The sequence below is a fragment of the Ornithodoros turicata genome, unplaced genomic scaffold, assembly GCF_037126465.1.
Source record: "Ornithodoros turicata isolate Travis unplaced genomic scaffold, ASM3712646v1 Chromosome53, whole genome shotgun sequence".
Classification (NCBI taxonomy): domain Eukaryota; kingdom Metazoa; phylum Arthropoda; class Arachnida; order Ixodida; family Argasidae; genus Ornithodoros; species Ornithodoros turicata.
In genome coordinates, this window is record NW_026999381.1 from 186,735 (window position 1) to 212,463 (window position 25,729).

Genomic DNA, 25,729 nt, shown 5'->3' on the forward strand with positions numbered 1-25,729 from the left:
TTCGGTTAGGGGCAAGTCATCCTCCGTGCTCGAGTACTCATCGTCACAAACTCTCCACAAAAATATCAGACGTCATCCATGCCTTTCGATTCGCACGGCAGTGACTCTGACGAAAATTTCTCCCCAGTCTCTTGGCCGTTTTAATTTGCCTATGATCACTGGTTTTCACTTAGTCCCAGAAGCATTGCATAAAAGGCCGACAGTGAGCCGCGCTTAGTACTAGAAACGGGGTTTGCGGATAATGTCCTGCTATGACCTAGCTTGTAAAATAATGCAGTTTCGTCCAAGTTATGGATTTCGTCAACCCTTCGTGTACCCTTGGAGAATTCTCTGGGGACACTGCTCAGGTGCTTGACTTTCATTCGTTGTTCCTCTTCATTGACGCGATCCCAGTACTTCCCCGTGTCAACTTCTGGCTGTCCCCGTTCATAAATCGAGGTTAGAACACATGTGTTTTTGCGTTTCATCCCTTGAAAGTCCATTCACAGTTCAGATATCAAGGGTTCATAAACCGAAGGAGAAATTTGTGACGCCGTTCATAAACCGAGGGTTCATAAAACGAGGGTTGACTGTACATTGTTCATCCTTAACAAAATCTGGGCAGGTTGATACATGCATGTGTTGTGGGCGGCAAAACTATTAACGTTGGCAGCTGTCCTTGCTTGTGTTTGTCAATTGTCTTGTCTCGCCACCCACAACGGACCTTGTTTATCCCCGCTTTCAATTTGCTCCTCGTGATGATTCCATTTCAAGGTCAAGGACAGTTGTGTACCTATTATTGCCTGAAATCTGAGCCACTTTATTCCTGGTACATAGTTAGACAGTTATGTTTTTGGGCTTTGTCTTTTGAAAGTCTGGTGCAAAAGCCTCGCGTTTCATATTAACACCACATCTATGCAAATTTTACATGGGAGAGGAGGATTTCTCCCTTGCTTCCCTTTCCCAAATTTTCTTTTTTTGGTGGGGGCGAGTGGTTAACCTTCTCCGGTCACACCCCTGGCCTTGAAGTAAAAGTGTTCATCACATAACATGTAGATTTCTTTCTGTTCATCTGGTGTGACTGAGGATGTACTCTATGAATAGGGCCTGACTTTTTCGGGTTTTATTTTTGGCCAAATTCGGGGGGTAAATATCGGGTGATATTTTCATTTGAAAATTCGGGTGTATTCGGGTTAAATCCCGTTACGGCATATTCTGTCGTCAGAAATTCGGGTGTATTCGGGTGATTTTTTTTTGTTTAATAAAAATTTGTCTTAACAAGGAACTAATGTTTAGCAATGTTATCAAACTTTATTTTAATGCACGCTTATGAGTGTGCCACGCGACCCGGATGTTTTCGGGTAGATTCGGGTTAAACCCGAATTTTACAGATTTCGTTCGGGGGGTAAATATCGGGCGGATACAGGTTTAACCCTAAAAAGTCAGGCCCTATCTATGAAGATGTCGATGCACCTATTTTAAGCTGCACTGTTGTAGACACTACTAGTATCTGCAACTGTGCAGCTTGAAGCCTACAGCATATTAGTACTAGAAGCGCGCAAACCATGCGGATGTAGATGCTGTCAGTGTTATCCGCACTTCCCTCGATGCATGATTTTCTGTCTTTTTTTTTACTGTTTCCAACAGAGCTTTCTGTTTCTTTGGATTTGCAAACGTAGTCTGATAACATAAAAATACCAGGACTGCATTCAACACATGATTATTTCTGCAGATTTGCCATTACTGTCTGGTACTTTGATTCTGAGGAACGTAAGAATGCTCTTCAGCAATATTAGAAAGGACGTGAGTACACATTTTGTTCATTTCATTGTAGACCCCATCTCTGATCACCACCTTTGGTCACATTTTCCTTTCAGAAATACAGGCGCAGAGTTACCAACAGACCAATATACTAAACCCATTCATTTTTGGAAACTACCAGCAGTGACCCAGGCTCTCCAACGTCTCTTCAGCGTTTTTTTTTTTTCCCAACACAAGAATGTTCTGTCGATAAGAGTTGTATTTATGCTACTAACACTTGAATGAACTAAATTTCTTTGATGAAGTGCAGCACAAGCAAATATGCTGTGCACAGCACATGAAAGATCTTTAATATAGAATGTACAGTCTAGTAAATGAGAACTGATTCAAAGATTTTTGTTCATCCAGTACTTGGCCTTCTTCACATGTATCATAAGCTCCTGCACAGCCTTGCCCTCTTGGAGTGCTGCATAAATGGCCGAAATGAAAGGTGTGACGTCAGGGATTTCAGAACAGCTTGGGATGTTGAGCAGGGTAGTGAACAGGTTGCCCCATATGTCTTGCTTCCAGTACCTGCAAGGTTACAGTTTGTGAGTTCCTCCACTATAGTTCACGGGGTATGAGCCAGATGTTTTCTATGAATATTTTTGACGTAGAACTAAGTCTCCCTTTGCAGTGTCATGACTGGTGAGGCTGCATCACAAAACTGGAATTTAAACTGTTCAATCTCAGAACTGCTCAATATCATAATGAATCACAAAGCATGGTATAGCTAATAGATAAAGGTTCCACGTGATAATGCACGCATCACGACACGTGAATGCATTAGTAACCACCAACCAATAACACAAGTCACATAACATGCTACATTTGTGTGCACAACATCATTGTGTGTATGTCAGTGATGCAAAATTGATGGTCAGTGATGGTGTCGAAACACTACCAATAGTGTAAAAGCTATGGATAGAACTATCGATAGTTTTACAAGAATTGACTTTCAATAGTACTGTACTTTGTTTTTCTTTCTATCAATAGCTAGAGTTGATTGTCTAATGCCACTTGGAGGCAATGTTAGTGGCTGGTGTCACTACTGGCCACTCAATTGTTCCCCTCGACATATTCTCACCTTTTCAGCCTCTGTTTGATGTCCCAAGTTCCGTCAGCCTTCTTCTGAGTCTCCATGTAACTGCCGAATAGTAGGGTGTGGACACATCCCAGAAACCCATACCAATCAGTCTGAAGCAATGAATAAATAACAAAATGTTAACAGATGTACGAGATGTGAGTACTGTTTATCTCTGGTCATGCTCATGATAATGTAGTAAATACCTGAGCAAGTAAATAATTTCATACAAGGTTTTTGTGTACAGGGGTTGTGCGTAACCAATGGAACCACATGAGCAAATATATGTGCTTCTATTTGCATCCCTAGAAGAGCAATTTTTTGTCGTGCCATTCCAAGTTATTGAAGGAATGAACAGCGTGTGAAATCCCCCCCCATGATTCACATTTGTGTGTGTTTGAACCATGACCTACTAGATTATAACTACCATGTCATAATCGGCAACCACGATGAGGAGTCCGTCCGCACGATCCACTAGGGGCGCTACTCATCGGCCCGCGAGACCTACATCATGATTGGACAATGGAAATTTGAATTTTGAATGCGCAGAAGCGGACGTACGACTCCCGTAGCAGACAACAGCCCCTATGAAAACATGTAGAATGATGATGATAATCAACTTTAGAATTAAACATCTTCTGTGGGATATCCACTGCTTGTAGAAAAATACTACGGTAAGCAGAAGTACAAAGTATTGTACAAGTTGAGTAAGCAATAACTGGGTCGATGACTAGCGTCACCGCTAGCTTCCAAATGCGGCGCTGGCACCTATGACATGGTCGTTATAATCTAGTAAGTTGTGGTTTGAATGACCAGTGAACACTCATCGATTTGAAATTTACTAGCACAAAGATAGTGAGGATTAGGTTGTGCTGAATGTGAAGACACTAACCGTCGTATTCTCACTCAGCCCTGAGGGATCCCTGCACTTCCAGGGACTGTTTCTGTAGCTCTTGCAGCATATCCTGCATACGCAGCGAGCGTGAGCCCAATGCATTGCCAAAGCTACAGGAAGGGTCCCTCGAAGCACAGGGATCCCTCAGGCTGAGTGAGAATATGACGGTTAGGGACAGTTGCAGAATGCTGGAAGCAATAAGTAAACGTTTTCAATTGGAAAACTACCTGCCCTGTAACTGCTGCAACAGGCACATGAACTGCACTGCAGTTAAATGGTTTTGCCATTCTGTTGCTCAGATGGTACAATGACATACATGTAATGCATGCTGCACTCATTGTAGTGTATGCAGGACACGAGCTCTTTCGGCACTACAATTGAACAGTCATCTCATCAACAGTGTTCGTCGTCACTCACTGTCACCTATGCTAATTTAACACTAGTAAGAAATCACGAGGTGCGAGTATTCCAATGCCTCACATTTTTTCCACCATGAAAGCAGTAGCATACGTGATGCGGTTTAGTCACTACGCATCTTACTGATACTCCATTTCTTCAGCAAAAATATTTGTAAAATGTCTCCATGTACAGGGCAATCGCGTTAATTGGAAATCTCTTAATTCGAACTGATGCTTGGGTCCCTGTCAAAGTCACATACCTTTCGATGGGGGAAAGCTCCCGGTAATTCCAACATATGAATGTGCGCGACAGTTTATTCGAACAAGATCGCCCGGCCGTGCGCCAGGCAGTGCGCTGATGCCATGTCAAGGACACGTTTCCTTATGAAGTGTACGTATTGCTTATAAGGCCATTGCTTACAAAAGTGCTTGTACCAAAGGAAAGAGTAACAAAGCACCGTGATTGTGCGCAAACGTGCGGAACAATTCCGCTTACTTGTGACAGCCAACAGAAAGGCGCGGATGACAGCAGGTATTTGGGTTCATGATATTCACAATTGCAGGATCACAATTGGGCTCAACATCGCAAATGATGTTGTCAGACTGAAATATGGAAGTCAGTCGCGGCTGAAAAAACGAATGCAAGCGCATATAAGATTGCTTTCTGCCCCCGAGATATTTTGTAATGAAGGAGCCTCTCACATTTCTACCGTCACGCGACCGGGAATGCGCGGAAAGGTCCGACGAGCCATGACGTGCCTCCGATGCAGCTAGTACGCATTGCCAACGTCCTTATTCAGAGCCTTTAGTTGTAACTCAGCTTAATTCGGAAAAACCTTCGAGTTTGAATTAACGGGATTGCACTGTATCAGGTAAAATGCCTCAATGTGGCTTCCCTCTTTATACATATATATATTTTTATATTTCTGCATTAGCACCGTGAAGCAACTGTGGCTATGAGCGGCATACAGAGGTGGACAGATGGAGAGAGGACAGCAGGAAGGAGTGGGGGAAATGGGGGTTAGTATGCGTCCTGGGCTGACTTTCAGGGGGAACTCTGCCAACATTCCTCTGGAAAGTCTTCAGAAAACCTAGGCAAAAGCCTCAGACAGCACTGCCGGATTTCCCTCTCTTTAGGAGAGAGTGGTAGGTGTGGATATTATACGTTCACGCCGGCTCGTCTATCCTTTGTTTTTGTGGTTCTTGAAAATAAATGGCTGGCTCCACTGATGCACACGGTGACATACTGTGATTCGACATCAAGTCAGTGAAGGTGCACTTGGTCCAGTAACGTTATCACCCTGTCATCTGGGACGGTTTTTTGAGTGAGGAGGTGGTAGGGCAGGATGGGACAATGAAACCATTCCCAACCAAAAAATTTACTCTCCAACTACAGATGAGCACCTGTGCTCAGGCAAGTCAAGGCTGTTTGGCATTCAGGTGACATTACTTATGGTATCAATTCATGCGGTATTGTTTATGTCGGATCTAATTACCAGCTGCAAAGTTCCAAGCTGTAAAAATCATGCAACCACAGAGAAACCCAAAGCTGCCGACCTCACTGAGCAGCATTCGTAGATATGTGCCATGAGAGACTGAAACAGATTATAGGAAGGGAGTTGCCTCAGGACAGAAGCCGCCGATATTTCGAACAGAGACTGTTCGTCTTCTGGGCACCGTCCTCATCATTGGCATGGTATTTAAAGGGTTAGATGTGACGTGTTTAAAGGTTCATGCGAATTGTGGGTCAACAGCCCGGAGGGAAGAAAGGGTCCGTACGGGTTTTTACGGCCGGAGTGAATGGCTGCTTTGTTAGAGTGTGGAGGGGATTATGTGAACGTAGTGATCTAGGCTACAGACCGGTTACAGAAAAATGAAAGGTTCACGAACACGTGGACGAAACGGGACAACAGGCAAGAATTGGCAAGCATAGCGAAAGATAAGGAGGTTAGTGGTTACGTGGGGAAAATTCCAGAACCAGCAAAGGTTTTTTTTATTTTTTTTAAATATTTGTAATGCAAAGTTGTGGCATGCAATAAAGAAAGTAGAAAGCAGTGGCCATGCATAACATAACAGATGATAATGGAGGTAGAAGGGAAAAGCATATTTTATTTGTGAAGAAAACTGAAACAGATTACGTGCTCCGTGTCCTTTTAGACGCCCTATCAACAAACCTGGTATGTCCAAGGCCGCCCTTCTTTCATTTCGACACACTGGAAGCCATCAGTGTCTACAACACAATTGAAAGTTGTTCCACGTTCATACTGTTTCATATCGATGCCTCGCCCGAAGTCAGTCAAGTAGATGCAGGACGTCTCCTTAACCAGATTGCTGGTGGATTCAGAATCATCTGGGCTGAATAGGCATAACGTCATTCACCAGCATCCCAGAAAATGCTACGAGACTGTACTTACAAGTCCACTATCAGAATGTTGTCAGGTTTCACGTCTCCATGAATGATCTGGACGCTGTGTATTTTTGCAAGCACTATCAGCATCTCGAGTGTAAAGTACAGCACGAGGCACTCTGGGACTGACTCTCCACGATGCTTGAACACGTTGACCAGGTCCTGTATCATTTATAATACGTTTCCATATGGAGTTTCACATAGGGTGGTTTCATATAGCATGGTTTTGCTGTGCCTAATCCAAGAGTATTGCTTGCAGTATCAATATTTGTCACACATATGGGTAAGTGCTCAACATTGCCATACCAGCAGTGGACAGATGTTTCGGCCTTAAGCGCGGACCCCATAACAAGCGACACGCTGCAGAATTTGTCGCTGTCGCGTCTGGTCATGGCGCGACTTCCTGGTCCATTTGAGCAGCGACATTTCGTCACCGAGAAATGATGTTTTTGGAGAAGCAATGCTTATTTTATTCGAGCTAAGTTGTAAATTGCCATAAATATACCAAAAATAGTATTTCATTCGTCAAAACGAGGAGAAATTGTAATGAAGGTGCTATGTAATATTCGCCGTAACGCAGTGGCGCTGCGGTTCAAGTACCCAACGCCCCGCCCACTTCTTCGTCTGCTAGTTTTGTTGGTTGCCCTCTCCACCCTCTCCCTTGCCCACGCGTTCAGTTCTTGTTTCACGCCGCCAAATCTAGCTGGTTTTGTCAAACAACAGGCAACGAACTCAGTGACATGCTACAAATATCTACTGGGAGTAGATGCAGAAATATTGAGCCGCGACAAAGCTTTTTTGACGCTCGTGTGGCGGCGTTGATTTTGTCGCTTCTCGCGTGTATCTGCCGCGTGTCGCTTGTTATGGGATTCGGGCTTTATTGGGCCATCGTGAGCAGTGCGCAGGCAGGCGACGTTTGATGTCACAGTAATTCAGGAGACCTTGTGAGTCATGTTCACAAATGAGGAATTCCAGTCTTTCCTATCCATGCTTGAAGGTGTGCACGAAAGAGCTACTTCCCTACTCAATGTACTTACAAGCAGTGTCCCATATTGGCAGTAGGGCATGACCAGGACGCTACCATTCTTGTAGAAGGCTCCAACGTAAGCACAAGCCACTGACCTGGTCTGGAAGCACAGCACAGCTGCACTTAGTGGCACACAGAAGACACTCGACTCTAAACTCACCACAGATGGCAACTCTGAAGCAGTTAGTCGCGCCGCTAGTTCTGCCATGATGCAGAACTCCCACAAATTATCACATAGCTTGACCACCTTCAGAACTACGTCTGTGACAGCCTCCTAATTTGAAAGGCAAAACAAACATGCAGTCACTTTCTGCACCGAGGATGGCACGGAAGAATTTCTTGAACATTTGTGCAAGCCAGCTCAGAAGTTGCATTTAAGTGCACTTTGTGGTGTTAGTTACTTTAAGGGGCACTAAACAGCTCCACGAATATTCTCCAATTATTATGCTGTACGAAAGAACGTCGCTCACGATATCCAATTATGAAATCAATTTACTTCTTGCGAGTGTCTTTACAACGAAACAATGCCATTGAAAGAGCATAATCCTCGAGAGTCTCTCCTTCCTACTCGGAGAGCACCTACGTCACACGTCTCGCATGTGTAGCAAAGCTGCATTCCAGTCACTGGAGATGGGGGAGATTTCAGACTCCTAGCCAATGACTACAGCAGAATCTCTAGTCCACTACTCAGAATCCAGCAGTTCTTCTCTCTACTGAACGCTCAACAGTGAGCTGAAGGAACCTTCTCTTAGCCACGCCATTACATTTAGCTGATCCAGTTATCCGTGTACGCTGAAAGGTAACGAGGCATGTGTCTTCATAAGCACTGAAGCTGCAACCAAAAGCCCTCACATATTGTAGAGAGGGAAATTATTCGGCCCTATCATTTTTCAGCAAATCAGACAAGGTCATCTAGTAGATTTGGAGAGTTAGCAGATACATCTGAGTATGATCTGACTTGACTCTAACAAGTTCTTTGTTCCAAGATTTAAAATTCAATTTCTTTTTTCTTTATCATCGCACTCTGCTGCTGGTTTGCACAAGTTTGTTGGGATGTATGTACTATCGTTATTAATAAAAAACCCAACAGAAAATTAACATCACTTCTGGTCTGTATTAAGCGATTTATCCATGCAAGACCACAATGCCAGAAATAGAGAGTCCAAAATGGCTTTTGCAGCGAAACAAGCAGTGTGTTTTCTTCTGCAAACACAAGTTTGAACCACATGCCTCTCGACTGCCGGTCGAGCACGCTAACCAGCACGCTACGCTGGCATTTCCTTTCTGACAACTTGCTATGGAACCCCATTCAATGCAAACACTCTCTTCACATTGGCTGCATTAAGTAGGCACCCCTCTTTTGGCGCACTCAAATCGGGAGTATGAGACACCCGGAGCAGCCACTAAACAGGAGGCGAAAAGCAACTTTGGAGCGCTAATGCTGCTTCCTGTTGTCTGCTCATGCAGTGCATAGCCAGAGGACGCTTAGTTTGAACCTCTGGCAACGCTGGAAGCGACGACGGCGGTTGTGAAAACTTTTCCTTGTAATGAAATGGAAATGATGGGAATTTGTAAGCTGTTTACTGTGAAGATGACTGCATGGCATGAAGATGTCTGCATTAAAGCACTGCATTTTCCCACAAATAACCGCCAATAGCCATGTGCAAGTTGTCAGCTAATAGAAAAACATGATAACAGTTATAAAAATACTACAGTTTCCCGAAATGAGAGCACTGAGTAATATACAGTCGCCGACCGATATTTCGGACATGCTCGATTATTCGGACTCGTTCGCGGGCCCCATAGAGTCGATGTATAAGAACGTCCAAAACTTCGGACACCATGCAGCCCCGTCGCTCGATATTTCCAACTCTGTTTGCCTAACCAGCGAATTTTTCTCTTGGAGTGATAGAAAATATTGGTATCGTTCTAAAATTCGCATTAAAAAAATCAACAAACTAAAATATTGAAGAAAAAATTTGGGCAACGATTGTTCATTTTTCTTTCCTCTGAGTAGAATAGGTCTGTTGTAAAGCTTTTGCGTCTTCGTTTTTGGCCCGCGAGTCGTGCGACAGCGCTGTAAAGCGGGCTTCACCTAAAGCACACATGCGTTAGGTGAAGCCGACTTGCGGAGTTGATGACGGCGGTGCCTCTGTCAGTGAGTGTGCAGTGACGAAATGTCACTTCGGGAAATAGAAGCTGATGTTATCAGGCAGAGCTGGAAGCGCGTTAGGAAAGCATCGACAAACTTTTCCAGCCTATTAGTGCTTAGTAAAGTTTATTTTGAAGCAAAATTCGTTTTTTCGGACTGCTCGATTATTCGGAGAGTTATTTGGAGTCCGAGAAATCGGACGGCAACTGTAGTAAGTCTGCATGTCGCTTCCAAGCCCACCCTTCGAAGGCCGTCTTGCCGGCGCCCAAGATGAAGTACGTCACAAAAAACCTCAAGCACCCGGGCGCTTGTCGTCTGCTTATAAGTCCCCATTTCAAAACGGGTGCGAGGGAAGTGGCTCCGAGTCTCGCATTCACGGATGCGCGAGTGGCGCTTGCGTCGCGTTAAGTGAGTAGAGTCTGAAACATTTGTGCTCCAGGGCACATTGCCTCCCACATGTTTTTTCTCTCACTCACACACGCACGCAACACAGGACGAGGCAGCAGCATCTGGTGAACATGATGGGAAGTAACTGTGCTGAGGCTAGAACACAAAAACAGGCCAACACAACACAAGGTGCCACGGAACACAAAAGCAGGAACAGTCATGTTCCTATGTTTATGATCTATGGAGAACTCCCAACAATGCCCAATTTGTTAGTGTGCAACCTACCTCTGGAAGCAATTTTGCGTGGTACACTTTGCCGTATGCCCCTTGGCCCACCTGCTTTGACACATAATACTGGTCACCTTGACTGCCTGTAGAGGTAAACAAAAAATACATTGTACTATTTTAATGTACACACAATTGCGTCGTACCCGCCATTTGGATGTACAGGGTGGCTGCAGATAAAGTAGCCCCACAACGCCATTCGTTCGTGAATGTAGGCTACTTTATCTGCACCCCCCCCCCCCCCTGTACGTTGCACCGTGACCTCAAACTCGCACCCCCAATTTGAGGTACCTTGCCTACATCAGTCTTGTACGTCCAAAACTAGAATACGCCTCATCTATTTGAAATCCTTTTCAAGATTTTCTCACCAAAAAGTTGGAAGGCATACAGAACGGTACAAGCAGGTTCATTTGTTCTGACTAGTGTATCTGGGCTCAAGAACCGGCTAGGACTACACAATTTGTCTCCTGCACAAACTGTCAAATCTTCCCCATTTACTGCATCTCATATCTCTCCTCGCTTAGATCACCTACTAAAGATTGAACGCCCTCATTCCCGCTCATCATCTTCTAGATCAATTTCCCCCGTACAATATCAGAGTGGAATACCGTATTTACTCGCATAATTTGCGCACTTTTTTTACCGAAAAATGACGCCAAGTTTGGGGGTGTGCTAATTACGCGAGGCATTAACAAGAAGACTTGAACAATGTGCAAAATCTTAAAATATGTTATGTTTCTGTTAAAAGATGGTCCTTTAGGTGAATAATACTATACAATCTCGGTGATAGGAATCTCACAGAGTAGCGGAAAACATTCGTATCAAAAGAATTACACCAAAATAAAAAGTTAGGCAAGAAAATAGACAGTGGCTGTTTATTTTCCATAACTGTCAGTGAAAGAAGTCGGTGGTGGTGTGGTGGCTTGCCGTTGTCGGCCTCACGTATGTGGGCAACGTCACGACTCACGCCCTGGGGGAATGTGCGTCCTGGGCCGACTTCTAAGGGAACTGTGCCGACATATGTCAGAAAGCGTCTGAGGAAAACCCAGGAAAAACCCCAGACAGCACAGCCGGCACCGGGATTCGAACCCGGGTACCTCCCAGTCTCGACGTGACATGGCCAGCACGCTAACCACTGAGCCACGGGAGCTGGTGAAAGAAGTCGGTCGTAAGGATTTTCTCTCTTCGTTTTTGGCCAATGCTGCCGAAATTTGCGAGATGATTCAAAAAGGCCCAGCACGTGCTTTCCACGCTTTTTCTAAAGCGAGCTTCTCCTAAAGCACGCGTGCGTTAGGTGAAGCCAGCTTGCGGAATGCTGACGCGTATGTTGCCAGCAGTTTTCCGGATATGTTCCTTCCACGTGTTCTGGTCGTTCTTTCCTAAGCCAGTGCGATGTCACACAGCTTTGCGGTTTATTGTTGTGAGGGGGTAAAGGGTCAAAACAGAGATAAGATTCCGTACAGTGTAATCCCTTTGATCTGATCTCCTCCACCAAGGGAGAATCATTGTTACGCAACATGATTTGGAAATTCGTGGTGAGGATCTCCCTCCCTTTTCGAAAGAAGGAGCAGCATGTGCCCCAGCGTCACGGGGGAACGACCTCTGTTGCGCACGAAAGTAGGAGTGCGCAAATTACGCGAGTAAATACGGTAACCTTCCTGAAAATGTCCGCACACACGCGTCAGAGCATCTATCATACATCTATTGTCTTGAACAAACATTTATTGTACTGTTCAATGTGTATAGACCTCTACCTGTTTATAAACAAATGACGTCATAATGTTCGACAACGGCGCGAGTTTGGTAGAGTTGAACTACGTTCAAATCTAGTGGCGAACAAGGTCGCGCCCGAAAGCCACGGTCTTGAGGGGATTACAATGGTCTCTGAAAGGGACTACTTTTCTTTCAATAGGAAGCAGCGAAGAAATGCCCATTCGTGGAACCCAGCTCTCCCCTTCCGAGTCTTTCGGTCTGTCTACCAACGTCACGATGACGTTTCTCGGGTTTATTGCCGCGTATTTCGTTTTTAACGTGTTGTATATAATCTTGTGTAGTATGAATTGTGTATGAAAAGTTAATTTTTACCCCTCCGTCATGTAATGCCCTTGACGTATATAAATAAATAGATAAAATTCGTGAAAGAAAGCATCCATATAAAGGACATAGCGTTACCAATCGTAATGCTGCTGCCGGGACGCAACGGTGGCACATTGTGGTCCAAGTAACTGAACCCTGGATGGTCTTTTGGGGGGACTTCCAAGTGAGCCATGAAGGCATTTTGTACATCTTTATCATATGGGTTTAAAGGTGCGGAAGAAAGATGGATACTTTCATCAGCCCGACTGTTGCTGTAGAGGGAGACACACATTATTATTTGACCGTGATTATCACTACTGTGCACTGAATGTTTACCATCCTGTGGTCACATGGTTGGTTTCTTCAACTTGTTCTTCTACGGCACTCAGCAGCACAGTCTGCTCGTCAGATGCCCAGACACTAGTTGCATTTCTGCTGATAGAAGCAGCACTGCTTCCGCTGCTCCAAGATCCAGACTTGGTGGAGGTTTCATTGCTACATTCTAGGGTAACGCTGACAGATAAAAGGACACAAATGCTGGTCACATCATGGCAGTCTCAAATATAAATTTAAGTCTGTTGCTGTTACAGTAAAACCTCCCTAGCTCGGACAGCTCCCCATGTCGGACAAGATTTCATTGCACTGGCGGGCTCTCACTGAAAATACATGGGGACGAAATTCTCTATATGTCGGGCACCTCCCTATCCTGGAGGTAGGACAGGATTTCCCCTAGTAAGGCCCGGTTTCACCAATGCCGATTAACACTTGAACCGAGATCAACGGTTCCTTAACTTGAATTTAATGCTTAGCTCTGCTTCTGTACAGAGAGTTATTTTTACTGAAACATTCATCGCGTCACCAACTAACGTTTGTAAAAAAGAATTGAGCGTTAACTTCAAGTTTTAGCAACGCTTGATCTCGGTTCATAGTTAACCAGCGTTGGTGAAACCGGGCCTAAGTCGGACAGAAGCCTGGCAAAATTATCTCAATCTCAGTCCATCTTTGTATCGAAAATACCCAAAATGAGCCAATGCCCTTGACTTTCACCTTTTCTTTTTTTCCTATACTGGTGTCAGCATTTTGTTGTTTCAGTTTTTGGAGTCCAAAAAGGGATACTGCCAGTCTACCATGAATTGAACAAAGACATTTCTGGCAACACAGCTATATTCTTTTCAATTTTTTTGTTTCCCTTGGATCATGGACAGAAATTCTCAATCTGACCGACAAACACCCAAGGAAACAATGAGACGGACGTCAAGAAACAAGCGAAACCACTGCGATATTTCAAGAGCGTTCTAACCGAACACCCTCGAACGAAGGAAGCCCTATAGTTCATTCTGCGTCCAACAGACGGCGCCAGTTTCTACGCAAGTGGCGGATTGTGCAGTGGCCGCTTGATCGATTTTTCTTATTGGTTCACATGGAGCGTTCATGAAAAAAAAAAAAGATAAAAATAAAAATGAACTCATCTCACTTCTCTATAAGCGCACCGAAAAAAGAAGAGGTTTATTGGTCTCGCTGGTCTCTTACACGGGCCGTGACAATGCTGGCTCGTCTAACCAACACGTCCCCCCCCCTCTCCCCGACAATGCTGACTGACGATAATCCCTTTACGAGCAGCTAAGTAAGCTTTTGTTCTGGTCTCCAAGGCCATGCCCTAAGTCCGCTGTCCATGAAAGTAAAGAGGAGAGAGGGACCACTCCAGTGCGCGTGCGCGCCGCATGGTCGGCATGGATACGGTCAAAATGTTCCGCGCGGTTTTTCCTGTGCTACGGCTAGAGGGCGACACAGAATGACGCTGTTTACGGGGCTTTGAGAAGGTATTTATCCGTACTCACGTTTCATGCTTTTTTATAAAAACGGAAAGTGGTAGACATATAGCTTTTATGTCTATCGATTCCTGAAATATTTCAAGAGAAAGTAAATGGAAAGTTTTTTCTCGAAATGTCTATAGAAGTTTAATAAAACCAGTTCAAAGAGGGAGGAGAAAAATTTTGTATTTTTTTCGTGTTCGTGACGTCGCCGTAAAATACATACGACATGTATGAGAAATCCTGTAGCGTAAATATCTTCATCTCGTATTCCTCTTTATGATGAAACCACCCGCGTCAAAATCTGTGCGGTGGTTACCGAGAAAAAGCATAAAAACTGTTTCATATGAAATACATTGGGACGGAGAGCTGGTATGCCCTCTTAACATGCGACTTGCTTTCCCAACCGTATATCTAATGTGGTTCTTCCACCTGAGGTTGCTACAAAAAATGACGCCTAGATATTTGTATTCTTGGACTCTTCCGAGAGTGGTCCTATCAAGAGTTACATTTAGTTATGACTCAAGAGTTAGTACTATGAGTTCATGGCTTTTGAAAATCGTGTGAACTATAAAACCGATCTATATATTGAGAAACTCCGAGTGGCTCAACACACCGTTTGTGTAGACTGCGGTTTCGTTTTCGTTTCTTCTTTCTCGCTCTCTCCTTTTCTCTTTTTTTTGGGGGTGGGGGGGGGGTGGGTGGGGTGGGGGGCGTGGAGCTTATTAATACCTGAAGACAATTTATGGTACAGCTATAGGATGTCACGCTGCCTCGCGAACGCAGGAGAATCTCTAGCGAGGAAAACGCAATTGTAAAAGGCGGTCACGTGACCCATTTGTATTATAACACATTACTCTGCTCTCTTTTGATCACAATAATGTTCGTTGCCTTGTCTGCGTTTTTTAGATACTGTAGATTTGTCGTTCACCTCGAAACTACAAAGAAAAAAAAAGTTAAGAAATCACGACTTTCTGTTGTTTGAGTTTGAGTTTGATTTGCGATTTTCTGGCGCATTTCTGTTGTTATCTCTCAAAATCTATCTATCAAAATCCATCAAAATAAGCACAATTTCAGACAACGAAAAAAAGGGAAATATCGTTCTGCGTTCCTGTCTTTTATTTTCCATACTTAATACAGCTAACGCCGTAGTGGATCAAATCTATCCCTATTGCAGCCTAATGCCGCGTGTTTTTCGACAGCCGTACTCCTGGCTTTTCTTTTCGTCTGTGGAGAGGGTGCTAGCAGGTGTGCTGTCTTATCAGCGTTCTTCTGAAGATTTACAATCTTGATCCGGCCGTACATGCTCGCGCTTTCAGCAGACTGCTTGGGACTGTGTTGTTCGCTATCGCGTCTTTTTTCATTCGTACATCTTTGTTTCTGTAGGTGTGAAGAAAAGTTTATTGACTGGTTGATAAGCAATTCCATGCTGCGTCCCATTTGTTTGTTCGCCGATGATGTAGGTTCTCTACGACACCATTTTTCTTTTCTAGTCCTTGGCTAGAAACCATCCTAGTCAGCGCTGCTGCATGTGGCTCATCGCGGCGTGATGTGAAAAAACATGTATATACGGGGTCACGCTCTCCTGTCCGTACCCCTTGCATTTGGTTCCCAGATCTAGAAACATAGTTAGGACGTTTAACGTCTCCTGACGCAGATCTTTCCCTGCAGTATCTTGCTCAAGTTCTTTTACCACACCTCTGAAAAGATCCCATAACTGTGCTCGTTCATCTCTGGTGTTCGAGGCGAGGACTAGGGTCACAAGGCGTGGTAGATTCTCAAGAAGTAAATCGACATTCTTTCCTGTTAATGATGTGAATTTAGCAACTCTCGTTTTGCTGTCAGTGAGCAGTCTGACATTCGCACCAGATCCCTTTATAATGTCCACCAGCTTTCTCACGGATGTGTGTTTTCCTTTCGGGTGGCGCACTTGTTAGCAGTGTATACGTCCTGCATTTCCGAGAGCAGGTTTTCAAGAAGCCGCTCGACTATTCGTACCTTCATATGCAAAACGTCATGGACAATGAAGCGGGGTTCTAGTGAGAACAATGGGGGGTGCCGCACTGAGTTTTTCATGTTGCCATACATAACCTCAATCTGCTTTCCACTCGCCGAATAATAACTTGTGAGTGTTTGTTTCACAAAATTGATTATCATAATAATACCTAAGGGGATCGCTAATCCAAGAGCTTATATGCATTCCATTATCGATGCCAAACAATTTAAGAAATGTTTATGCGACCTCTTGGGGGGTGACGTGGAAATTCGAGCGATCTGCATGCCTACACTGGCGGCACTTTGCTCGGTGAAGGGACGAAGAGGGGGAGATGAAGAGGAAGGCTCACGCGTCTGGCTGACATGACCGTTGCGCTGCATAGTCATTTTTCAATTTCCACGTCGTGCGTGTTGTCATTGTTTGCTCCTGTTGACCAAAATGTTTCATGTACTTGTTTATTTGCCTCCACGTATCTGCGCATTTTTTTCATGTGGTTGTAAATCATGTACGCTGCTATGTTAACATTATTCTACCAAATGTTAACCTCCCGTTTGTATTGCCTCATGGCCGCGAGGGTAAATAAATAAACGAGTCTGTATGTCTCACAGCACAACAACCGTCCACCTTCCGCGTACAAATTCTCTGAGAGCGATAAATCAGCTTCTTTTGCGTGACCCGCCGATGCCCACGCGGCTACTCAAGTTTTTTTCTCTCGCTCTCTGTTTCCTTTATATTTTTTTCCCCTTCTTACAGCGGCCGCAGACCGGCTACTCACTGCTGCACAGCTCATGATGTACTCGTACCAGGGCATAAAGCGCGGAATTATTATTTTATCTGTATCTTGTAGAGTTGCCCGCTTCATCACGGCTTCTGCATTAACCACATGACAGACAGAAAGGCGAGGGCGATTACAGCAGCTATCAACGAAACCCGTGCACAAAAGTAACGACCGACTTATTGTTTTGTTTGATTTTAGTGACTTTTTTTTCCTTCCATACTTCATCCAATGAAATCATTCCTTGTTCATCAATACATCTACTGGAGCAGATAGCACTGCGGTCTTGTCTTGAGTAGGAAGTATGCTAGGACGTTGCCCAAGCTTATTCGTTCTGCGCGCGTTCTTGCTATTGTTCTTGTATGCAAGAGCTTTTGTGCCCGTATAGCTCTGCGACTTAGAATTCAGGGAGTCTGCGACGGGAGTACGAACAGATGGGCTTTCCTATATGTCTTCAGACTGCCTGTACGCCGTAGAACGAATAATTCCTAAAACGGTAATCGATAATCTGTATGGGAATATATTACACGTGAGAAAGCTGGTGGACATTATAAAGGGATCTGGTGCGAATGTCAGACTGCTCACAGACAGCAAAACGAGAGTTGCTAAATTCACATCATTAACAGGAAAGAATGTCGATTTACTTCTTGAGAATCTACCACGCCTTGTGACCCTAGTCCTCGCCTCGAACACCAGAGATGAACGAGCACAGTTATGGGATCTTTCCAGAGGTGTGGTAAAAGAACTTGAGCAAGATACTGCAGGGAAAGATCTGCGTCAGGGGACGTTAAACGTCCTAACTATGTTTCTAGATCTGGGAACCAAATGCAAGGGGTACGGACAGGAGAGCGTGACCCCGTATATACATGTTTTTTCGCATCACGCCGCGATGAGCCACATGCAGCAGCGCTGACTAGGATGGTTTCTAGCCAAGGACTAGAAAAGAAAAATTGTGTCGTAGAGAACCTACATCATCGGCGAACAAACAAATGGGACGCAGCATGGGATGGGCTAAAATATATGTTAAAGGATAGAAGAAAATTCACCAGCGCTACAGGCTAGGAGATATCAGAAACGTGACGTCACGTACTGGGAAGAAAGTGGCATCCAAGAGACAAGAGGAGAGAGGCCACGTTTAAGTGTCGAACTCGAACTCGAACAGCGCGTGTCACGCATGTTAGATGTGGACTCTATGACGCGAGGTGAGCTGAGAACGAAAATCGGGAACGACGTCCAAAGATCCAGACGACCCGATCCAGCTGAGGCAAATGTTGCGTCACAGTTCGAGTAAGGTGGTTTGAATTGCCCCCGTTTATTTTGGCTTCAACGTTAAAAGGAGGACATTGTGATCGCATATGCAGCCATGCGAAGTTTTTCCCACCATGAAGAGGACACTAACTCTTATGTGTAAATCAAATGTTCAACGTGCTTCATTCGTATTTATTCATTTATTACTCATACGTACTAGCAATCGATGCTACACAACTGAGTTTTACGTGGTGCACGCAGTTGCTTATCAACCAGTCAATAAACTTTTCTTCACACCTACAGAAACAAAGATGTACGAACGAAAAAAAGACGCGATAGCGAACAACACAGTCCCAAGCAGTCTGATGAAAGCGCGAGCATGTACGGCTGGATCAAGATTGTAAATCTTCAGAAGAACGCTGATAAGACAACACACCTGCTAGCACCCTCTCCACTGACGAAAAGAAAAGCCTGGAGTACGGCTGTCGAAAAACACGCGGCATTAGGCTGCAATATGGACAGATTTTTTTCACTACGGCGTTAGCTGTATTAAGTATGGGAAATAAAAGACAGGAACGCAGAACGATATTTCCCTTTTTTTCGTTGTCTGAAATTGTGCTTATTTTGATGAATTTTGATAGATGGAATTTGAGAGATAACAACAGAAAGTCGCCAGAAAATCGCAAATCAAACTCAAACAACAGAAAGTCGTGATTTCTTAACCTTTTTTTTTTTTGTAGTTTCGAGGTGAACGACAAATCTACAGTATCTAAAAAACGCAGATGACATTGACAAGGCAACGAACATTATTGTGATCAAAAGAGAGCAGAGTAATGTGTTATAATACAAATGGGTCACGTGACCGCCTTTTACAATTGCGTTTTCCTCGCTAGAGATTCTCCTGCGTTCGCGAGGCAGCGTGACATCCTATAGCTGTACCATAAATTGTCTTCAGGTATTAATAAGCTCCTCGCCCCCCACCCCACCCACCCCCACCCCCCCAAAAAAAAAGAGAAAAGGAGAGAGCGAGAAAGAAGAAACGAAAACGAAACCGTGTTGAGCCACTCGGAGTTTCTCAATATATAGATCGGTTTTATAGTTCAGCATCATGCGCGTGCGTGCATGGTTGTCCTACTTCCCTCATTTTACATGCGTATCCGTAGGTTCTCTGCACTGCCGAGCATTCAGCCTTCAGCATTTTTTTCGTCTAGACGACACCATCTACGTCACCGCGATATATCCACGCCAACATTCACTCAACTTATATCGTGCCTCAAAATAGCTTGTTTCTACAAGCAAACTGAATGTTGGTCGTTCGTTAGGCACACTTTAGCCCGCCAATTTTAGTCACATCTTTTATTTGTGTATGTCTCAAATTTTGTAACAGTGTCCGTTTTTGTGTATGTGTGTGTGCGCGCTATTTCATAAATACGATTGTACATTCGGTCTACTCGAGCGAGCCTCGAATTCTTCCGGGAGTCAGTATGGAAACACATGAGGATATACAGGTTGTCCTTTGTTAGGGGCCACAGTTATTAAAAATTTATGAGAGCCCCGGACGTGCCGTTATGGCGCCTAACATACCTGGCCTCTCGGATATCTTTCCTAGCCGGTCGCATCAGTGTTCGATGGCTAACTAAAATGGTATACTTAATTAGCTTCACTAATTTTCAAAGATAAGAGATTGACCCAATGACAGCATCGAATGCCTTGGAGTCATTGTACATTCCCTATGACCGACACATTGCTGTCTATAATTATGAACCTATCCTCGATAAACTTGGTTTGGCAACCTTAGCACATCGTAGAACCTCAGATATCACATTTTCCTGTGCAAAGTAGTACATGTCGTCTTAAGCTGTCGTTGGTCTATTTTCTGCCGTTCATTTTAGTTCTTTCTTGTATTTGCATCCTTCCTTCATCATTTTCACATAATGTTCCACGTGCAGTGGGGTAGGGTGCGCACCTCCGCGGTGAAACACCCCATCTAATCGTCATCATTTATTGTTGTTTTTGTTGTGCCGTTCACTCCGACCACACCTTTATTTTATGTTTTGTTTGATTGCTCACAGTTTAGCAGATACCAACAGACTTCGTAACAGCCATAATGTACACACGTTTGCTCTTTATGACAACCTCAACGATGTTAGTTCTCCTAACACCTGTTAAGTTTTTAGTTTTTTTATATTCTATACTCTTACCACGTGAAGTAACACACAAATCTTTGCTCCTCGTATTGTTATTTCTTGTTTGTCCTCTTTATCTGTTGTAGTCTATTCTGAGGCGAGCCATTTCCCAAACCTGTGGTTGCGCGTGGCCTTGAACGTAGGCTTCGCCGCTACGCGTTCGTGCGGCGATTGAAGGCTCCTTTACAGGTTCAAAATTTGGAACCCGAATGGAACCTTGAAGATGCCACTATTCATGCCCAAAAAATTGCTCAAAAGTATTGTCCTGGCAGAGGCAAGATGCCATTAGAGAACGAATGCAAAGCGCTGCCAGCAGAATATGTAGCACGCGCTTTTCGTTCCAGAATACACAGGCTCTATGGGAGCCGTTTTAGGTGAAGCCTGCTTTACGTTTTGTCCCTAATTCTTGGGCATGCGATGTCACGTAATAGACTTTACCAGAGGTTTTATTTTGACCACCTCAGCCTTTAGTAGCTCGCACAATAATGATCATCATATACTCTTCATCGTCTTCCTTCCTCCTCCTTCCCCTTCGTCGTCCTTCTTCACACCGGGTCCCAATGCCGTCACAGACGTAAAAGGCTCCCCTAACATAACCTTGGTCAGTCTCCACGGGTGCATATTCTACATAAACTGATACACTCCCCAACAATTGAAATACAAAGCAGGCTCTCCTGACTTAACCTTGGTCAATCCCGAGGGGTGCATATTCTACATGAACTGACCCGCTCCACACACCATCAAAGACGATGTCACGTAATAGACTTTACCAGAGGTTTTATTTTGACCACCTCAGCCTTTAGTAGCTCGCACAATAATGATCATCATATACTCTTCATCGTCTTCCTTCCTCCTCCTTCCCCTTCGTCGTCCTTCTTCACACCGGGTCCCAATGCCGTCACAGACGTAAAAGGCTCCCCTAACATAACCTTGGTCAGTCTCCACGGGTGCATATTCTACATAAACTGATACACTCCCCAACAATTGAAATACAAAGCAGGCTCTCCTGACTTAACCTTGGTCAATCCCGAGGGGTGCATATTCTACATGAACTGACCCGCTCCACACACCATCAAAGACGATGTCACGTAATAGACTTTACCAGAGGTTTTATTTTGACCACCTCAGCCTTTAGTAGCTCGCACAATAATGATCATCATATACTCTTCATCGTCTTCCTTCCTCCTCCTTCCCCTTCGTCGTCCTTCTTCACACCGGGTCCCAATGCCGTCACAGACGTAAAAGGCTCCCCTAACATAACCTTGGTCAGTCTCAACGGGTGCATATTCTACATAAACTGATACACTCCCCAACAATTGAAATACAAAGCAGGCTCTCCTGACTTAACCTTGGTCAATCCCGAGGGGTGCATATTCTACATGAACTGACCCGCTCCACACACCATCAAAGACGATGTCACGTAATAGCCTTTACCAGAGGTTTTATTTTGACCACCTCAGCCTTTAGTAGCTCGCACAATAATGATCATCATATACTCTTCATCGTCTTCCTTCCTCCTTTTTCCCCTTCGTCGCCCTTCTTCACACCGGACCCCAATGCCATCACAGACGTAAAAGGCTCCCCTAACATAACCTTGGTCAGTCTCAACGGGTGCATATTCTACATAAACTGATACACTCCCCAACAATTGAAATACAAAGCAGGCTCTCCTGACTTAACCTTGGTCAATCCCGAGGGGTGCATATTCTACATGAACTGACCCGCTCCACACACCATCAAAGACGATGTCACGTAATAGCCTTTACCAGAGGTTTTATTTTGACCACCTCAGCCTTTAGTAGCTCGCACAATAATGATCATCATATACTCTTCATCGTCTTCCTTCCTCCTCCTTCCCCTTCGTCGTCCTTCTTCACACCGGGTCCCAATGCCGTCACAGACGTAAAAGGCTCCCCTAACATAACCTTGGTCAGTCTCAACGGGTGCATATTCTACATAAACTGATACACTCCCCAACAATTGAAATACAAAGCAGGCTCTCCTGACTTAACCTTGGTCAATCCCGAGGGGTGCATATTCTACATGAACTGACCCGCTCCACACACCATCAAAGACGATGTCACGTAATAGCCTTTACCAGAGGTTTTATTTTGACCACCTCAGCCTTTAGTAGCTCGCACAATAATGATCATCATATACTCTTCATCGTCTTCCTTCCTCCTTTTTCCCCTTCGTCGCCCTTCTTCACACCGGACCCCAATGCCATCACAGACGTAAAAGGCTCCCCTAACATAACCTTGGTCAGTCTCAACGGGTGCATATTCTACATAAACTGATACACTCCCCAACAATTGAAATACAAAGCAGGCTCTCCTGACTTAACCTTGGTCAATCCCGAGGGGTGCATATTCTACATGAACTGACCCGCTCCACACACCATCAAAGACGATGTCACGTAATAGCCTTTACCAGAGGTTTTATTTTGACCACCTCAGCCTTTAGTAGCTCGCACAATAATGATCATCATATACTCTTCATCGTCTTCCTTCCTCCTCCTTCCCCTTCGTCGTCCTTCTTCACACCGGGTCCCAATGCCGTCACAGACGTAAAAGGCTCCCCTAACATAACCTTGGTCAGTCTCAACGGGTGCATATTCTACATAAACTGATACACTCCCCAACAATTGAAATACAAAGCAGGCTCTCCTGACTTAACCTTGGTCAATCCCGAGGGGTGCATATTCTACATGAACTGACCCGCTCCACACACCATCAAAGACGATGTCACGTAATAGCCTTTACCAGAGGTTTTATTTTGACCACCTCAGCCTTTAGTAGCTCGCACAATAATGATCATCATATACTCTTCATCGTCTTCCTTCCTCCTTTTTCCCCTTCGTCGCCCTTCTTCACACCGGACCCCAATGCCATCACAGACGTAAAAGGCTCCCCTAACATAACCTTGGTCAGTCTCAACGGGTGCATATTCTACATAAACTGATACACTCCCCAACAATTGAAATACAAAGCAGGCTCTCCTGACTTAACCTTGGTCAATCCCGAGGGGTGCATATTCTACATGAACTGACCCGCTCCACACACCATCAAAGACGATGTCACGTAATAGCCTTTACCAGAGGTTTTATTTTGACCACCTCAGCCTTTAGTAGCTCGCACAATAATGATCATCATATACTCTTCATCGTCTTCCTTCCTCCTCCTTCCCCTTCGTCGTCCTTCTTCACACCGGGTCCCAATGCCGTCACAGACGTAAAAGGCTCCCCTAACATAACCTTGGTCAGTCTCAACGGGTGCATATTCTACATAAACTGATACACTCCCCAACAATTGAAATACAAAGCAGGCTCTCCTGACTTAACCTTGGTCAATCCCGAGGGGTGCATATTCTACATGAACTGACCCGCTCCACACACCATCAAAGACGATGTCACGTAATAGCCTTTACCAGAGGTTTTATTTTGACCACCTCAGCCTTTAGTAGCTCGCACAATAATGATCATCATATACTCTTCATCGTCTTCCTTCCTCCTTTTTCCCCTTCGTCGCCCTTCTTCACACCGGACCCCAATGCCATCACAGACGTAAAAGGCTCCCCTAACATAACCTTGGTCAGTCTCAACGGGTGCATATTCTACATAAACTGATACACTCCCCAACAATTGAAATACAAAGCAGGCTCTCCTGACTTAACCTTGGTCAATCCCGAGGGGTGCATATTCTACATGAACTGACCCGCTCCACACACCATCAAAGACGATGTCACGTAATAGCCTTTACCAGAGGTTTTATTTTGACCACCTCAGCCTTTAGTAGCTCGCACAATAATGATCATCATATACTCTTCATCGTCTTCCTTCCTCCTCCTTCCCCTTCGTCGTCCTTCTTCACACCGGGTCCCAATGCCGTCACAGACGTAAAAGGCTCCCCTAACATAACCTTGGTCAGTCTCAACGGGTGCATATTCTACATAAACTGATACACTCCCCAACAATTGAAATACAAAGCAGGCTCTCCTGACTTAACCTTGGTCAATCCCGAGGGGTGCATATTCTACATGAACTGACCCGCTCCACACACCATCAAAGACGATGTCACGTAATAGCCTTTACCAGAGGTTTTATTTTGACCACCTCAGCCTTTAGTAGCTCGCACAATAATGATCATCATATACTCTTCATCGTCTTCCTTCCTCCTTTTTCCCCTTCGTCGCCCTTCTTCACACCGGACCCCAATGCCATCACAGACGTAAAAGGCTCCCCTAACATAACCTTGGTCAGTCTCAACGGGTGCATATTCTACATAAACTGATACACTCCCCAACAATTGAAATACAAAGCAGGCTCTCCTGACTTAACCTTGGTCAATCCCGAGGGGTGCATATTCTACATGAACTGACCCGCTCCACACACCATCAAAGACGATGTCACGTAATAGCCTTTACCAGAGGTTTTATTTTGACCACCTCAGCCTTTAGTAGCTCGCACAATAATGATCATCATATACTCTTCATCGTCTTCCTTCCTCCTTTTTCCCCTTCGTCGCCCTTCTTCACACCGGACCCCAATGCCATCACAGACGTAAAAGGCTCCCCTAACATAACCTTGGTCAGTCTCAACGGGTGCATATTCTACATAAACTGATACACTCCCCAACAATTGAAATACAAAGCAGGCTCTCCTGACTTAACCTTGGTCAATCCCGAGGGGTGCATATTCTACATGAACTGACCCGCTCCACACACCATCAAAGACGATGTCACGTAATAGACTTTACCAAAGGTTTTATTTTGACCACCTCAGCCTTTAGTAGCTCGCACAATAATGATCATCATATACTCTTCATCGTCTTCCTTCCTCCTTTTTCCCCTTTGTCGCCCTTCTTCACACCGGACCCCAATGCCATCACAGACGTAAAAGGCTCCCCTAACATAACCTTGGTCAGTCTCAACGGGTGCATATTCTACATAAACTGATACACTCCCCAACAATTGAAATACAAAGCAGGCTCTCCTGACTTAACCTTGGTCAATCCCGAGGGGTGCATATTCTACATGAACTGACCCGCTCCACACACCATCAAAGACGATGTCACGTAATAGACTTTACCAAAGGTTTTATTTTGACCACCTCAGCCTTTAGTAGCTCGCACAATAATGATCATCATATACTCTTCATCGTCTTCCTTCCTCCTTTTCCCCTTTGTCGCCCTTCTTCACACCGGACCCCAATGCCATCACAGACGT

The 25,729-nt window shown here is 44.7% G+C and overlaps 2 long non-coding RNA genes across 2 annotated transcripts; both read right to left on the reverse strand.

Moving 5' to 3' along the window:
• Positions 1-2,241: 2,241 nt before the first annotated feature.
• On the reverse strand, positions 2,242-6,457 carry LOC135374338 (uncharacterized). Its single transcript, XR_010416851.1, has 3 exons — positions 6,331-6,457; positions 2,867-2,976; positions 2,242-2,313 (listed from the first exon to the last, which is right to left on the reverse strand). It is a non-coding gene; the product is annotated as an uncharacterized LOC135374338 (long non-coding RNA).
• Positions 6,458-6,653: 196 nt separating this feature from the next.
• Positions 6,654-7,860, reverse strand: LOC135374295 (uncharacterized). The gene is made up of 3 exons (XR_010416837.1): positions 7,751-7,860; positions 7,601-7,690; positions 6,654-6,725 (listed from the first exon to the last, which is right to left on the reverse strand). It is a non-coding gene; the product is annotated as an uncharacterized LOC135374295 (long non-coding RNA).
• Positions 7,861-25,729: the final 17,869 nt, after the last annotated feature.